Consider the following 13,052-nt stretch of genomic DNA (forward strand, 5'->3'; position numbering starts at 1 on the left):
CGAGTCCGACGGTGAAAACGGAAGTCGATTCGGAGTTCAGACGGAAAAGTTGTGAATGAAAGAAGCCGAGGTTCGGTCTTGAAACAAGGATTCTATGAAGGCACCCCTTGGTTTTAAATGTAGAGACAAGATGAAGGCACTCCCTTTCTTTAGAAAGAAGCCCAACCCAAGAGCCCAAAGCGGAAGAGAACAATAGAGATTCTATGGGCACCCTTTTTGGTCCAAGTCAAGAGTCTTTAATGATGGACAAAGTCAAGGGTTTGAAGTAGTCTAAAGACTTAGTCAACTTGACTAAGTCTAGGGTTTTTATTCAAGTTAGACACTATTCATTATCTTCTTCACCAAGAAAGAAGGGAGAGAGAAAGAGGCTAGGGTTTGTTCTTGAGGGTTCTTCATCACTAAAAGAGAAACTTGAAAGAGAGGACAAGAGAGAGAAGAAGGGGTAGCCGGCCTTAGCTTGGCTGGCCAAGCTAGGCCGGCCAAGCAAGGCTGACACCACACGAGCTCGGGACGGCCAGCAGCTCGGGGTTGCATAATAGCAGCACGGACAGCAGCGTGAACAGCAGCTCCGGTCCTTCCTCTGCACGATGCAAGCTGTTGTGTTCTTCATCTTCTATGCTCGGATCTTCAAGGTCGCGGCTGCAAGTTGCTGTGTTCTTCATCTTCTATGCTCGGATCTTCAAGGTCGCGGCTGCAAGCTGCTCGGGACTTCAAGGGAACGTGCACGGGACGCGTGGAGCTGCTAGGGACAGCTCGGGACAGGGTGTTATAACCGGATTTCATATTATTTGGCCGGATTTGTTCTCAAATTTTGGCCGGATTTTCAAAGGTTTTCCGGTCACCTTCTTGGCCGGAAAACTTAGGGCTTTTACTCCCCTCATCATTGGCTTGCTTCCCCTTGTGTTTGATTTGGTTTTTGGTTGAAATTTCTTAGAGAGGTAAAGCTTAGTGAAGCTTTAATGGTGGTGGGTTTTAAATGAAGAAGATGAGTCTGGTTGCCAAGGGGAGATCGGATTTTTGCTCGGGGAGACCCATTATGCACTGTTAAGAGGAAATCCAGAAATTTGCTAAGGGGAGATCGGCTGAACCTTAACTACTCAAATTTTCCGACGAACCTAGCCTCGAACTACATCGAAAAAGGGGGATTTCTCATCATCTTCTTTTCATTTATTACTTATTCACCATGTTAGCTAAATCAAGTGTGTCGTTAATGAGATGAAATGTGATGAATTTGTGATTATCTATGTGATGATTTAATGTTTTGATAATAAATTGATGTTTTCTTATTTTGATTACTTGTTTCAATCGTTTTTTATGTGTCTTATCAAGTACTTTGCATAGTTAATCGATTAGGCAAAGTGATCGATATCGATCGTAGTCTAGATCCAAATTTCATGTGTCTTGTCATGCACTTCACATAGTTAGGCGACTAGACGACATTTTCGATGATTCGGTTTTAATCGTTTAGGAAGTTTATTTGACTAAGTATTATCTCCGGACATACGTAGTGCTTATGAACATCCACCGTAGGATTCGAGACTAGGTTTGTATCAATACATTCGATTGGACCGTAAATAGTTGTAGGTTCACCACAACGGATTCCCGGACCTCGACATTTCTCTCACTCGTTGTTCCCGACTCTTGTTCCTTCGACTTTTCTATCGAATCTCTCTCGCCCTCTTACATTGATATTTAGTTTGTTTTACTTGTTTTATTCTTCTTTGTTGCTTATTTCATTATAAAGCCCCCCATTTGTCTTTGTTTCCTTTTAGTCTAAGTTAGCATTTGATTTCTAGACCGGAGGATAAGACCCTTCGACATCCAAACTACCTTCCTATCCTTGGATCGATCCCGGCTTTGCCGGATTACTACTTGATACCTCCGCTTGGGTGTGCAACCTTTTCGGGTGCATCACGCTAGAAGGAGCGCATCTCTACATCAATACCATCAGTTCGGTAGCTCGAACTCTCTCTCTCTCTACTTCAAAACTAACCTTTTTCATTTGCTTCCCAGGCAACTATGTCCGTCGATAGACACGCCTCCTGAAGGTCTCGAGACAGACCCCTCACAGCGGAGTAGTGGCTGGTCGAAATTGAACGTCTCAAGATCGATCGGTTGAGAAAAGAACAAGAGATCAAACGACTGCGATAGAATCTGTGTAGAGCCGAAGATGCCCGAAGGAAGGCGATAACAGAGGAGCGAATAGGGACAATTGAAAGTTTGTCCCGAAAACTTTTCCCGACCTCCGCGGGCACTCATCCGGTTGCACCAATCGATGAACAACCGACGTCCTAAAGCACGAAGAAGGCGATGGTGGACACGCAAGCGAGCCGGCTATCAATGAAATAGTCCTACATCAGGCGCTGGAGTTAACTTATAAGTTTGACCAGAAATCAGAAACTCCAACACAAGAGCCCAATGAACGCTGGAAGGAAGAACGCTAGAATGATAAAGGCCAACAACCACGTCATAAAAGAAGCAGGCCTTCGAGCATGGAAAGACCCGATGACGATGCACACTCAGCTTCCAGCAAAAGAGCAGCCAGAGGATCCGGAAAACGCTCGGAGGTGATGGGCAACATTAGCACCATTGCCGGGGCCTGATCCCATATAAAAACGGTAAGAATCAACAGAGCAGAGTGATGAGACATGAAAATGTCCCATCTGAATCTCTTAACTCGGGTCAGTTAGTCCAACTCGAGCAGTTACTCTAATGAAATGTGTATTTTTTTTGTCCAGAAGTCTTTTACAGAATTGAACGCGGAAAACGGATAAAATCGAGATAAAGACATACTTGAGGGAAATTTGGTCATTTGGAGGTTATGATGGTCTGGATGTTTGGTCCATGTTGATACTCGGATGAATGCAGAGTCAAAGACGGATCCGTAGGTGAAAACATAAGTCAAATCTGAGTCCGGACGAGCAATTTAGGCGAAGTCAAAGTTGAGGTCAAAACCAGTTGACTTAAGGTTAATATGAACACTTCAGTAACACGTGGCGTGCGAGTAAGAACTAAATCGCACGGCCGTGAAGCTATGTGGGTTAGATTCGGGCAGTTCTGGGTGTGGATCAGGATTTTGCAAGAGCCCAAGATGCTATGTACTCGCGCGCAAGAGCCTTTTCGTATACCCGTCCAGATCTATTGGCCGCCTTCACTAAGTGAACACGTGGCGTCATCAGAAACGCGTCTCCTATCTTCCCAGCTGCTCCGCGATGCATCATAGTTGTTTCCCTTGACAGCTCACGTCCAACCAATTCCCTCCACGGTTTGAACCCCAAATTTAGGGAATTGCTTTTATTTCCTTCTCTCCCCCTTCTCTTATATTCTCTCTTCAAAGTCATTAAACAGAGAAAGAATGAGATAAGAACAAAATATTTCACGAACAGAGAGAGGGAAGCTGGAGATTGGAAGAAACATTCTAGAGATAGAAATCAAATCTTAAAGAGAGATATTCTTCTATCTTCTCTCTACATATAGACAGAAACGACAGACGGAGATTTGAGAGAGATTTGATGATTTAAAAAAGAGAAAGCCATATATTTCTTAGAGATCTCTCGGTTAAACAAAGATCAGAAATAAAAAGAGAGATTGTGAGTGATTCGAATGGATAGATAGTTGGAGTTCTCTACAGAGAATAAACTAGAGATAGAGGAAGAAGATCTTACAACTGTTCCAGAGGTGAGATTGATTGAAGACTACTTCTCTGAAGATAGAAACATATAGAGAAAGAAGGGAAGATATCACCTTCTCGGATGGATATAATTTTAGTGAGAGAGATCGTGAAATCTTCTACAACAGGGAATTGAAGGATCTTGAAGGGATTTTATTCTTGGAGAGAGAGAGTATCGACTGGTTATTTGGATTGTACTAATTCTTCTCATTCTTCTTTCTATATAAACAGAGAGCTAAGAATGGGTTGATGATCTCTGGTGGGGGAGTGGGATTAGAGTTCTTCTACTTCTCCTTCTTTTCTCTTGAGCTTCATTTAATATCTTATAGAGAGAGGAGAAACAAGGGCTCACGACTTCATCATCATCATCTTCCATTGGGAAATCAAATACGTACCACCATTATCATCTTTTCTTCTTCTAATGTTTTCTTTATTTTTGTGAGAGAAAGAAAGAAACAGAGAGTTAGAGAGAGAGAGAGAAACAGAAAGTGAGGGAGAGAAGAATTGTAGAGAGAGAGAAAGATTATCATTGTCTATTTGATTATCAATTATAAGACCCAAGTTGAACTGCAGACATGCTAAATGGGTAGAATTTCTACAATCTTTCTCATTCGTGTCAAAATACAAGGCTGGAAAAATGAATATTCTTGCAGATGCACTCTCAAGGAGGTATGCTTTAATCTCTATTCCGGATTCTCGAATTATGGGATTTGATATGCCGAAGAATCTATATGATGGAGACTTAGACTTTGCTGAAGTCTATAATGAGTGCAAAAAGGGAGTTACAAATCAGTACCAGTTACAGGATGGATTTCTTTTTAAAGGAAACAAGCTGGGTGTTCCAAGAAGTTTTGTGATGAAGTTGCTGATTCGTCAAGCACATGGAGGAGGCCTATCTGGTCATTTTGGGATAAGGAAACTGTTGGACATACTTCAGGAGCATTTCTTTTGGCCAAAGAAGGGAAGAGATGGTCATACAATTGTAGAGAGATGTGCAAGATATCAAAGGATGAAAAGTCATTTCCAACCAGGTCGTTGCACTCCTTTAACTGTTCCAACACAATCATGGGATGATGTAAGCATGGATTTTATTGTGGGACTACCAAGAACTCAGAGGGGAAATGAAGGCCTAAAATTTTTTTCTCTTGCAGGTACGATCATTCGGAGCATGCTTAGTAAGCCTAGGAAAACGCATTAGTAAGTTAGGATTTGTGCTGACATTGATTTTGCAGAACCAGCATACGGTATCAATACCAGACTTCAACAAAGTAATCTAGAGCAAGAAAAAATGATTTTTTATTCAAGGCTATTACAGAAAAATTACAATCAAGACAACATAAAAAAAAATGATCAGCAGAGATTCGGTGATAATCGAGGCAGAGAAACCACTCGCCAAAGCTTGGACGGAGCACAAAGTCTCGCTTCTTCTCCTGATTAATCGACATAGTGGCCACCTGTGATGCCCCGTGCCCCATAACTAGGCACGACCACGCCCCGGCAATTCACAGACGAGCCGAAAATCCGGCAGCACCTCCTCTGTTACGAGTATGACGTCTATAGAACTCATTAATTTCGACCTTATTTCACCTCTAGGTTCCACCATCTCTTAAATCAAGCATCACGCTAAAACTACATGAAATTCTCACTCCTATAAACCTTAGAAAACAGAAAGCCCCAAATTATAATCACTAAACCCTAGAATTTTTTAACAACTAAATTAAATCATCAAGGCAAAGAGGAAAGATTTCTGGAAGGAACTGGACGATATTGCTTGCAGATGGCACCATCCATGGTCTATAGGGGGTGACTTTAATGTGATACGCTTCCTCCATGAAAAACGAAATGGAAGAAAGCTAACGTCTAGTATGAGGGATTTCGGGGATTGGATGGATCGTAACAGTATGCTAGACTTGCCTAAACAAGGGATGGAATTTTCTTGGACGAATAACCAGGAAATTCCCATTCTTAACGTCTTGGATCGATTTATCATTAATAGTGCGTGGGATGACACGTTCGACTGTATCGATCAAATTATTCTACCTCACCCGATATCAGATCACGCTCCTGTGTTGCTCCGTACTAATTCCGTTGCATCAAACCCACCTCTCTTTAGACTGGAAGAAAGATGGATGGAGGAACAAGAGTTTACGGATAAGATAGTAGAATGGTGGGACGAGGCACCGTCAGTCTCCAACCCAGGTCACTCGTTCAGTAAGAAGATTAAATTTATGAAGACAAAGCTAAAGGTATGGTCGAGGGAGAAATTTAAATCATTAGCATAGAGTACAAGACGGCTAGGGAAGAAATTAATAGATTGGACAAGTTGGAGGAGGTTAATCCTTTGTCTTTGGAAGACCTTGAGCTTAGGAAAGGTGTTAGGTCGAAGATGGAGAGATTGTTAGCCTCAGAAGAGATCAGTCTGCGTCAAAAATCGAGAGCTACTTGGCTAATGGCGGGTGACAAGAATTCGGCCTATTTTCATAAAGTTCTTAAATGTAGGGCTCGGCAGAATCGCATTTCAATTATAAGTCAAGGGGATAACATTATAGCTGATGAGGACGAAATTATGAAGGAAGCGGTTAAGCACTTTAGCGAATTATACTGCGAGCCAAGATTCTGGAGGTCGGGGGTCACAGAGATGGATCTCTCTCAACTGGATCCTGAGGAAGCAGACTCGATGGAGGCGGACATAAAAGAGAAGGAGGTGAAGGCGGCTATAGCGGATTTGGCTAATGACAAAGCGCCGGGACCGGACGGATTGCCTATCTCTTTTTATGACAAATGTTGGGATATTTTGAAGAAAGACATGATGGATGTGGTTGAAGAGTTCTCAAAGACGGCATCATTGCATTGGTCCTTAAATCAAATTTTCATAGTTCTGATCCCCAAAAAGAAGAGCAGTTCTTCCTTCTCGGATTTTAGACCAATTAGCTTGGTTGGAGGTATGTACAAAATTATTTCAAATATTCTTTCGTCTCGTCTAGCTAAGTCTATGAATAAGCTCATATCGCCGTTTCAAGGCGCTTTTGTGGGAGGAAGACAAATCTTGGATGGAGTGATGATCGCCAACGAACTTATTGATTCTAGGCGCAAGAGTAAAAGCAGAGGAATCATCATTAAGGCGGATTTAGACTAGGCATATGACCGGGTGAGCTGGGATTTCTTATATAAGGTCATGAGTAGGATGGGCTTTGGGTACAAGTGGAGATCATGGATATACTCGTGTATATCTTCAGCCACCTTCTGTCATTATCAACGGAAGGCCTTCAGAGGTATTTCAGAGTTCAAGGGGAATCAGGCAAGGGGACCCCCTGTCCCCCCTACTGTTCTTGATGATAGGCGAAGTGCTAAGCCATTGCATGCAAAAGGCGGAGTCTTTGAACTGGATAACAGGTTTTAAAGTGATAGAATCAAGCTGGGGCATAAATCACCTCCAATTTGCAGATGATACACTATTTTTCCTTGACGAAAATGTGGATCAAGTAATGAGACTGAGGGATATCTTGATATGGTTTGAACTAGCTTCGGGCCTAAAAGTGAATATAAATAAGTCTTTCATTTATGAAGTGACACAGGTGAATGAGAGTGACAGAAACTGGGAGGCCATGAGGGGATTTGGATGCCCGATTGGAAGCCTGCCGACATGCTACCTAGGCCTTCCTCTTGGCCACTGATGTGACACGAAAATGTCACATTTAGAGAGCCTAACTTAGACTAATTAGTCCTTTTTGAGTGTTATCAATAATATTTTATGTGTTTTTCTTGTTAGGTACTTATTTTGGAGTTAAGCATGTGATTCGAAATAAAAGGAGCGAATTATCACTATCATTTCATGTGTTGAAAATGAGAGAAAAAGACTTCAAGCAAATCAAATGACAAGTATAGTCAATGACGAGTCCGACGGTGAAAACGGTATTCAATTCGGAGTTCGGACGGGAAAGATGTGGAAGAAAGAAGTCCGAGGGTATTCTAGTCCTTTGTAAGAATTTGAAGATGTAGAGACAAGGATGGAGGCACTCTCTTGGTTTCTAAATCAAAGCCCAAAACCAAGTCCAACCCCAAGAAATATTAAGAGAAGAAGAATTGGATAGAGATTTTATAGGCACCCATTTGTGGTCTAAAGACTTAGTCAAGTTTGACTAAGTCTAGGGTTTGACTCAAGTTAGAGTAAGGGGTCAAAGGCTACTATTCATGAACTATTCATCATCTTCTTCACTAAGTTAGAGGGAGAAAAGAGGAGGCTAGGGTTTTTGGGTGTTCTTTAGCTCTAAGCTTCTAGGGTTTGAGTAGAAGAGAGGAAAATAGAGAAGAAGGAGGTAGGAGTAGCCGACCTTAGCTTGGCCGGCCAAGCAAGGCCGGCACTACAAGAGCTCCGGCAGCCATGGAAGGATAGGCATGGGACAGCAGCTCGGGATAGCACTCATCAACAGTCCGAGCTGCATCTTAGAAGGTGGAGCACGGGACGCGTCCACGGAGCAGCAGCAGCCGCGACCTGCAGCAGCTACAGGAGCGACCTACAGCAGTGACCGGAGCAAGGACGCGTCCACGGGAAGCTTCCACAGCAGCAAGGACGCGTCCACGGGAAGCTTCCCATGCTCCGGGATGCATCTGCAGGCGCGCACAAGGCTCGGACAACACTCATTTGCCGGATCTTGATTTTTGGCCGGATTTCTTCACTCTTTGACCGGACTTTTATGAGTTTTCCAGCAACCTTCTTGATCCGAAACCTTAGGGCTTTTGCTCCGCATCATCTTGGCTAGCTTCCCATGTAGTTCGATTTGGTTTTGGGCTAGAAATTGCTAGAGAGAGAAAGCTAGGGTTTAGCTTTAATGGAGGTTTGTGATAAATGGAGAAGATGATGGTGGTCGCTATGGGGAACCCAGAAAATTGCTAAGGGGAGATCGGCTGCAACTAAAAACTCATATTTTCCGACGATCTTAGCCTCGAACCACATCGAAAAAGGGGGATTCTCTCACCATTTTCTTTCCATTTCTTATTCAATCACCATGTTTAGCTAGCTTTAGTGTATCGATTATATGAGATGAAATGTGATGAATTCGTGATTATGTTTAATATGATTTGATGTTTTGATTATGAATTGATGTTCATTTAATTCGATTATCGTTTTGATCGTATTTTCATGTGTCTTGTCAAGCACTTCGCATAGTTAATAGACGAAACGAAGTATTCGATATCGATCGTAGTCTAAGTCATATTTTCATGTGTCTTGTCATGCACTTCACATAGTTAGGCGACTAGACAACACTTTCGTGACTCGGGATTAACCGATTATGATGTTTGTTTGACTAAGTATGATCTCCGGATATACGTAGTGTTTATAGACATCACCTTAGGAGTCGAACATCGGTTATACTTTGAACATTAGATCGGACCATACATAGTTGTAGGTTTATCATTATCGGATTCTCGGTTCGACACCTCTCTCACTAATTTATCTCCCGACTCTTGTTGCCTCCCGACTCTTGTTGCCTCCCGACTCTTGTTGCCTCCCGACTCTTGTTCCTCCGACACTTCTCTCGAATCTCTCTCGTCCGTTTACTTTTATTGTTTAGTCTAGTTTCATTTGTTATCTTGTTTTGTTACTCATTCATTATAAAACCCTCATTTATCTTTGTTTCATTTCCTATTTAGTCTAAGTTAGCTTTTAATATCTAGACCGAGGGATAAGACCCTTCAATATCCAAGCTACCTTCCTATCCTTGGATCGATCCCGGCTTTGCCGGATTACTACTTGATACCTCCGCTTGGGTGTGCAACCTTTTCGGGTGCATCAGCCACAGATATAAATCTAAGTCGCTCTGGGACCCGATGTTAGAGAGAGTTAACAAGAAGCTGGCCGCATGGAAGGGGCATGTGCTATCTAGGTGAGGCAAACTCACACTCATTAAGTCGGTTCTCCAAGCCTTACCATCCTACTTCCTTTCTCTGTTTTCGATCCCAAAAACCATCTTAAAGGAAATTGATCGTAAGATGTGTAATTTCCTATGGAATGGAAAGTCCGATAAGAAGAGGATGCACTGGGCGACGTGGAAGCTAATTCGAACACTGAAATTAAAAGGAGGCATGGGAGTTAAAGATTTGAAGGCTATGAATGAAGCGCTTCTCATCAAGTGGATTTGGAGATTCTACCATGAGGATGGGGCCCTGTGGAAAGAAGTCATCGCCGCAAAATATGGTAACAATCCGCGGCAGTGGGAGGATCGGGTTAGGAACTCCTCGTATGGATGTGGAGTGTGGAAAGGAATCCAATGCTTATCCACAAAGTTTCAAGATCTTACTAAATGGGATCATGGGAACGGGGAGTCAATCCTTTTTTGGCATGAAGTGTGGCTCGGTCGAACAAAGTTAAAAGATAGGTTTCCTTTGATCTTTGATATTGCATCTGACCAAAAAGCGTTGGTATCCTCGATGTTCGACAAGGAGAGGTCGGTATGGAACATTTGTACGAGAAGGACTCTTAACGACTGGGAGGTGGACCAATATGTTTCGCTTTGTGATTACCTTAAGGAAGTTCGGTTAATCTCTGTGAAAGACAAAAGAGTTTGGAAGGATGGGAATGAAAAACCTCTATGCGTCAAAGAGTGCTATGAGAGGGTAGCACCCAATGACACGGTGCTTAGGCAAGGACTCATGAGAATTTTACATCGTAAGCGCACACCCCCGAGGGTACTGTTCTTGATATGGGCTATCCTTATAGGTAGAATACCAACGGTTGAGTCATTACAGCATAGAGGGTTTCAAATGGCAAATAGATGTATATGCAAGGATGAGGAGGAATCAGCAGACCATCTCTTCCTCAGATGCAGGATAGCTTCGAATTCATGGGAATACTTTATGGGATCGCTCAAAATTCAATGGTGCAGACCTAACACCATTATAAACATGTTTGAGCAATGGGATGGCATCACAAAACTGAGAACCAAGAAGGAAATATGGGACCTGGTGCCGGTTGCAATAGTGTGGAATCTCTGGAAGGACAGGAACAATAAATTTTTAAGGAATCGAACTCCTTCTCATCAGTAGATGTAGAAGATGTAAAAGGAACAATTCACTACTGGATTAGTGGTTCCTCAAAATTCAAATGGTCTTCTTTTTTGGATGTTGTTAGGAATTGGGAGGCCTGGGTTATGTAGTGTAGCATAACTTAAGCAACCCGATTTCTTTTTCGTCCCCCCTGTATAGTTTCCCCTTTTCTAATTCAATCTAATTTTTTTAAAAAAAAGACTACAATCCTTACCTTAATTTAGTTGTCTTGGATCTGTATCTTCATAAGTTCCAATAATTCCTCTCAAATTCCTACAATTACGAAGTAAAAGCTCCATTATACTTCAAATCATGGAAATACTAGGTTGTAGAGAGAGGAACTAATAATTCTTACCAAAATCTATAAACCTAGCTTGGATAACTTCTAGAAAATGGAATTTGCCAAAAGCAAGCATTTCCTTTTGATTTTTTCACCCAAAACCTCCTCTCTTTCATCGAAATCTCTCACATACCCAACCCTCTCTTGAACCAAAACCACGAATGACTAATCTGGTTTAGTTTATTCCCTTAACCAGCCGAAAACACAGTTCGGTCCCTGAATTTTTTTTATTGCAAAATACCACTGATTCTGACCTGATTACACATTTAGTCCCTGTGTTTAACTTGGTCTGAGTTCAGAATGGTCCTTCATCTAACTCAAGGGATCTTGGTCATGGACAACGGGCCGCAGTTCAACAATGATGCTATGAAGGAGTTCCTCACGGAGTATGGGATCAAGCCGGCTTACGTATGCCCAGCGCACCCCGCCGGAAACGGACAAGTAGAAGTAACCAACAAGACTCTGGTTAAGTACATTAAAACTAAGTGCTATAGAAACAAAAATTGGGTAGACGAACTCCCTAACGTGTTGTGGACCTACCGCATCACACCACGAAGAGCTATGGGGGAGACGCCTTTTCGAATAGTGTACGGCATGGACGCCGTGCTACCCGTAGAAATAGGTAAACCGAGTCTAAGAGTAAGACACTTCGATCCCGAGACCAGTGAACAACTAATGTTAGAACACTTAGACCTAGTCGACGAAATTCGAAATCAAGCTGAGCTGCGAAATCTCGCCTTCAAAGACACCATGATCAAACAGCATAGGTCCCACATGAAGATAAGAAAGTTCGACGTCGGAGACATGGTGTAGAGAAACTCTAAATTCACCCAAAGGCCATCAGCGGCCAAACTCTTTCCCACATGGGAATGGCCTTATAAGATAGCAAAAATTGTCAAACCTGGCACCTATAGGTTAGAGAATACGTCAGGTCACGTCCTTACACACCTCTGGAACGCAGAACATCTCAGTCTCTCATTCCAAAAGAAAGACCCCAATATATCCTAGAACGCCGAAGGATGAATCAGACGCAAGAAGATGAAGCATAGATCTGCTTGTACGATAACAAGTTAAATAAGAGAGTTGTAGTGGATTCTAGCCATATTTAGCGAACTTAGAAGCCTTTGCTAGTATAACACTTTCCATTCTAGAACCCAAAGGAGGAGTCCTAGTTAAACTCATCTCGCTCTGAATCGATCAGGTAGCCCTGACAGCGAAAGCCACGACCAGGGGACCTAAAGGCAGCCTTGGTAGGTGAGAGCAGCGACCAAGGGCCCTAATTTGAACAGCCCTGCTAAGCGAAAGCGACGACCAGGGACAGGATAGCCTCTATAGCTACGGCGACAACTGAGGACCCTAAGGAGCAGTCCTAGTTAAATTGAACTTTGCTCGAGTAAAAACCGACCCCTCACCAAGGTCCCAAGGAGAAGTCCTAGTTACACTGATCGGCTCAAGCCGACAAAGGAGGTAGCTCTGGTAGCTATGGATGCAACCCGAGGCCTCACAAGGAGGAGTCCTAGCTAAACTCAACCCTTTACTCGAGTGAAACGTGGTCCCTGGGAATCCCCTAGGAGAAGTCCTAGATAAAACTACCGCCCCGATGAAGGTGACTAAGGGTATAAGGAGAAGTCCTTGCGAAATTATTCATGCTTAAAATGAGGAAGACATCCCTGTTAGCTAAGGCCACGACCAGGGGCGCGGGAGGAGTCCCGACAAAAACTAGTCGAGCTCAAGCCGACGAAACCAGCCCTGCTAGCGAAAGCCACGACCAGGGACAGGACATCCTCGCCAGCTATGGCAACAACCGAGGGCCCTAAGGAGAAGTCCTAACGAAACTAGTCAAACTCAAGCTGACGAAACTAACTCTGGTAGCGAAAGCCACGACTAGAGGTCTAAGGAGAAGTCCTAGCGAAACTAGTCAAGCTCAAGCTGACAATATCAGCTCCGGTAGCGAAAGCCAGGACCAGAAGTATAAGGAGAAGTCTTAGCGAAACTCGC

General features: G+C 43.1%; 1 long non-coding RNA gene across 1 annotated transcript; it reads left to right on the top strand.

Moving 5' to 3' along the window:
* Positions 1–336: 336 nt before the first annotated feature.
* On the top strand, positions 337–1,286 carry LOC147557090 (uncharacterized). The gene is made up of 2 exons (XR_015233850.1): positions 337–632; positions 685–1,286. It is a non-coding gene; the product is annotated as an uncharacterized LOC147557090 (long non-coding RNA).
* Positions 1,287–13,052: the final 11,766 nt, after the last annotated feature.

Source organism: Eschscholzia californica, unplaced genomic scaffold (assembly GCF_041429995.1).
Source record: "Eschscholzia californica isolate CP2 unplaced genomic scaffold, dmEscCali1.0.p SCAF_2, whole genome shotgun sequence".
NCBI lineage: Eukaryota > Viridiplantae > Streptophyta > Magnoliopsida > Ranunculales > Papaveraceae > Eschscholzia > Eschscholzia californica.